Here is a 5,315-nt window from a genome sequence, read left to right on the forward strand (position 1 = left end):
TGTTGATTAGAATGTAATTATAGGGTGATACTAGTAAAACGAGACAGCACATCGAAGCAGCAGTCAGAGTGATAAAAATTGGCGGTAGGAAAATAGAAGTAAAAAAGAGGTAAAGATGAAAAATTAATAAGAACAAAAGTAAGATAAAGTGATTAATCGTAGATCAATTTCTTTTACAGAAAAAAGATTAGAAACGATTATCGAAAGAAGAATGATAATGTAAGTGACTCATATGAAACCACCATAGTTATTACAATGACGGCGAAGACGACGACGACGACGACGACGACGACGACGACGACGACGACGGAATCGTTGTATACACACACACACACACACACACACACACACACACACACACACACACACATATATATATACATACGTATAGCCATATATATATATATATATATGTGCGCGCGTGTGTATGTGTGTGTGTGTGTGTACCGTTTATAGATGTCCATAAGAATAGCGCGTCTTTACAACTGGCAGTGTAAGGCATAGAGTGCTTAAAGACTAGAATACGGTGCATGTAAATAGGCCTTTTAAAGCCTTTTCTTTTTTATTCTTCCTTTCGAAAATAAGTCCTATGTTTTTCGACCGGACCTACGAAAAAATCTGTCCGCGTGAACGTAACGACGAATTAACGATCTCTCGTGATTTAAGCGAGCACAAAAATGAAATCAGCCGATCGTCGTTCTCCATATAAGGAGAAAATCCCATCGTTTACCTTTCTTTCGTATTTCGCGCGTTCATTTCCCCTTGTACACATTTTTAGATCAGCGCGCGCGAACACACACGCACACACGCGAGGACGCACGCACGCACGCACGCGCACACACCCGGAATGAATTTTAGAAAGCTACATATGCACATTTCAAACGTATGTATATATGTGCACACATACACGCGCATGCACACGTACGCACATACATGCATACATATACATATGTACATTTACGTATATATAAATATATGTACACACACACACACACGCACGCACGCACGCACGCACGCAGTCACACACACGCACACACGCGCACACACACACACACACATATATATATACATGCAAACATAAACATATACACGTTCACCCACCCACACACATATATACATACATACGTATGTGTATATATATACATATATATCTATATATATCTATATATTAGCTACTGACTTCATGGAGACTTGGTAAACACGCGTCACGCTTTTTGTTTCTATTCTCATTTTTTTTCTTTTTTTTTTTTTTTTATTTGGCAGCGGTTCCCATATATAATTTCTTTTTTCGTTTCATTAAAAACGTACAATATATTATACTCGGCTAGAAGTAATACTTATTTACCGGTATTGCGATAATAATTGGGATCCGGTGACATGAATACTGGTTTCTTCAACATAAAAGGCCTGTTCTTCTAGCGACGTACACGATTATCGATTCGTGCTGTCCAACATCGCGAACACAAACGATCAGCATCGAACAGTGAAGGTGTATCGATATATCGATCAAAATCTCGATCGACGGTTGACACGCGTGCTTTGTTGTCGATGGAAATCGATAGGTCCTGAGAATAATTACAGTATAGTCACGCGAAGTAGTGTGAAAAAATTGTAAAAGTAAAAGAAAGGGTGAAGAAAAACAAAGGAAAAAATGAACGAAAATAAAACATAAGTTGGATTCGCGATGAGACTCAAAACTGCATAGGCAGACACGTGTTTTTCCTTTTTATATAATATAGGTCGGTTCGGTAAGCAGAGAACACAAAAGAAGGTGTCTCATCGAAAAAAATGTGTTTTATGGTTTTTTGGGTAGATCGTAACTATATATTTATTACTAAAAGTACATGCGGGTTTCGTACCGTGGCGTGATTAACGTCTTTACTATCAGGATCTTTGTATCGATTTAAGCGTAATAATGGCAATGTCGTGGCGTTTCCCTTTTACTCTTTCTTTCTTCTCTTTTTGTTTTTTGACTTTCGTTAAATATCATCTTTGATAATCTTCCCATTTTCAGTTACGTGAAGGTAGCAAAGAAGAATCGATACGACAAATTTTCTTTCACCTCGTTTCTCTATTGCGGTTTTTCTTTATCCTTTATCAAGTCTCATTTTATACGCGAAGTAAGGCTAAGAAAACAATGCGCAATTCTTTTTTATTTTTCTTTTTTAACTTTGTTTTTCGGTAAGGCACCCCCAGTGCAGAGTATATTCACGGAAGTATTTAGCAATACAAACTAGTGACTAGATCATCTTTAAGTCACGCGAGAAAGAGCGACAAAGACAGACAAAGATAGATAGACAGATAGATAGATAGATAGATAGATAGATAGATAGATAGATAGATAGATAGATAGATAGATAGATAGATAGATAGATAGATAGATAGATAGATAGATAGATAGATAGATAGATAGATAGATAGATAGATAGATAGATAGATAGATAGATAGATAGATAGATAGATAGATAGATAGATAGATAGATAGATAGATAGATAGATAGATAGATAGATAGATAGATAGATAGATAGATAGATAGATAGATAGATAGATAGATAGATAGATAGATAGATAGATAGATAGATAGATAGATAGATAGATAGATAGATAGATAGATAGATAGATAGATAGATAGATAGATAGATAGATAGATAGATAGATAGATAGATAGATAGATAGATAGATAGATAGATAGATAGATAGATAGATAGATAGATAGATAGATAGATAGATAGATAGATAGATAGATAGATAGATAGATAGATAGATAGATAGATAGATAGATAGATAGATAGATAGATAGATAGATAGATAGATAGATAGATAGATAGATAGATAGATAGATAGATAGATAGATAGATAGATAGATAGATAGATAGATAGATAGATAGATAGATAGATAGATAGATAGATAGATAGATAGATAGATAGATAGATAGATAGATAGATAGATAGATAGATAGATAGATAGATAGATAGATAGATAGATAGATAGATAGATAGATAGATAGATAGATAGATAGATAGATAGATAGATAGATAGATAGATAGATAGATAGATAGATAGATAGATAGATAGATAGATAGATAGATAGATAGATAGATAGATAGATAGATAGATAGATAGATAGATAGATAGATAGATAGATAGATAGATAGATAGATAGATAGATAGATAGATAGATAGATAGATAGATAGATAGATAGATAGATAGATAGATAGATAGATAGATAGATAGATAGATAGATAGATAGATAGATAGATAGATAGATAGATAGATAGATAGATAGATAGATAGATAGATAGATAGATAGATAGATAGGTAGATAGATAGATGGATAGATAGATAGATAGATAGATAGATAGAGAGGAAGAGATAAATAGATAGAGAAAAGGTGAAACAGATAAGTAGATAGGTAGTCAGCAGATCAACAGACATACAAGCACACATAGATCCAGACAATAGCAGACACCTTGACAGTTAGACAGAACACTACATACATACATATGTACATACATACATAAATAAATACATACATTTGCACGTACATATATCCATGTACGTAAACACATAAGCAAGGAGATAGGTAGGTATGTACCTAGGTGTATGCAGCTGGGTAAAGAGCGGAACCAAAAGGCAGAGAAACAAAGAGATCGATAGAGAAGAGAAGAGAAGAGAAGAGAGAAGAGAAGAGAAGAGAGAAGAGAAGAGAAGAGAGAAGAGAAGAGAGAAGAGAAGAGAGAAGAGAAGAGAGAAGAGAAGAGAGAAGACGAGAGAGAAGAGAAGAGAGAAGAGGAGAGAGAAGAGAAGAGAGAAGAGAAGAGAGTAGAGAAGAGAAGAGAAGAGAAGAGAAGAGAGAAGAGAGAAGAGAAGAGAAGAGAAGAGAGAAGAGAAGAGAAGAGAAGAGAAGAGAAGAGAGAAGAGAAGAGGAGAGGAGAGGAGAGAAGAGAAGAGAAGAGAGAAGAGAAGAGAGAAGAGAAGAGAGAAGAGAAGAGAGAAGAGAAGAGAGAAGAGAAGAGAGAAGAGAAGAGAGAAGAGAAGAGAGAAGAGAAGAGAGAAGAGAAGAGAGAAGAGAAGAGAAGAGGAGAGAAGAGGAGAGAAGAGGAGAGAAGAGGAGAGAAGAGGAAAGAAGAGGAGAGAAGAGGAGAGAAGAGGAGAGAAGAGAAGAGAAGAGAAGAGAAGAGAAGAGAAGAGAAGAGAAGAGAGAGAAGAGAAGAGAGAGAGAGAGGGGGGGAGGGAGGAGGGGGTCAGTAGCTGAAATATAAAGAGAAGGAAAATGAAAAGGTTAAAGGAAGAATAGCATAGTGAGTATTGTGCGAGACAAAAATAGAGTGGAAACGGAAAGTATGAGAGACGATAGAGATAGCAGTAAAAAAATGACGCGAAAAGAAGCGGATGAACGATGACAAACAAAAAGGTGGACAGACATCGAAGAGAGCGGAGAAGAGTCAAGGGAAGAAAATCGCAAGTGACCAACGGCGGCATGGAATTTCAACGAAAAGAAAAAGAAAAATCCGTTTTCTCGGCAGATGAAACTAGTCTCGTGTTGGTACGTTCGTTTTCTTCTCTCGTTCTCTCCACTTTCTTTACAGTTTCATGCGGTGTCATTTTGTAGGGGAAAATGAAAAAGAGAAACAAAAGTACCACGTTAACGTTAAAGTACCATAAGAGAAGGGGGGGGAGGGGAGGACGAAAACGACGTAACAGAGAGTAAAACTAATAAAACTTAAAACTGAAGGTCTTTAGTGGGAGAAAGAGATAGATACGCACAGAGCGTGAGAAATAAGGGCAGAAAAAATGAAGAAAAATGTAAGTAACAACAAAACAGAGGACAGGCAGTGGTGCGTTACTTTGGTATCTTATAATTGGTGTTTCGCACGGATCAACTGAGGTGTCCGCGACGACGTTTCGTGGGCAGAAGGTCATCATCATCATTTCTATCTTTTTTTTCTTTTTTCCTTACTTTTTCCTCCTTTTCCAGATCGAACGTCATTGACTGATGTGCAATTCAATCGTCCGTTCTACTATTATCGATCGCCGGTAACAAAGCACAAAGAGAGAAAATGACGAGGACCTAACTCACGTCATGATTAATTTTGTTTTGTTTGACTAGGTTAGGAATATGATCCCCTTCTTCCTTTCTCGTCCAAGAGGATCAACGCACACGGTTTTCGTTTTTTTTTTTCCTTTTTTCCGAACGCGCTGGCCACGAGAAAAACAAGGATGAGGATGATATTTTTACGTGTTTACACATCGTCAGAAAGGATAGAACGTAACACACAGCTTGATGACAGTCGTCGTCGTCATGGCTGCTG

At 36.5% G+C, this 5,315-nt stretch overlaps 1 protein-coding gene across 1 annotated transcript in view; it reads right to left on the bottom strand.

Annotated features, from left to right (window-relative positions):
- Positions 1-4,195: 4,195 nt before the first annotated feature.
- Positions 4,196-5,315, bottom strand: part of PMCA (plasma membrane calcium-transporting ATPase 3) — a 65,439-nt gene continuing 64,319 nt past the window's right edge. The window contains exon 17 of the mRNA XM_017908153.1: positions 4,196-5,315. The gene's annotated coding sequence lies outside the window, so the exon portion shown is untranslated.

The sequence above is a fragment of the Eufriesea mexicana genome, unplaced genomic scaffold (genome assembly GCF_001483705.2).
Source record: "Eufriesea mexicana isolate 0111107269 unplaced genomic scaffold, ASM148370v2 scaffold10051, whole genome shotgun sequence".
Lineage (NCBI taxonomy): Eukaryota > Metazoa > Arthropoda > Insecta > Hymenoptera > Apidae > Eufriesea > Eufriesea mexicana.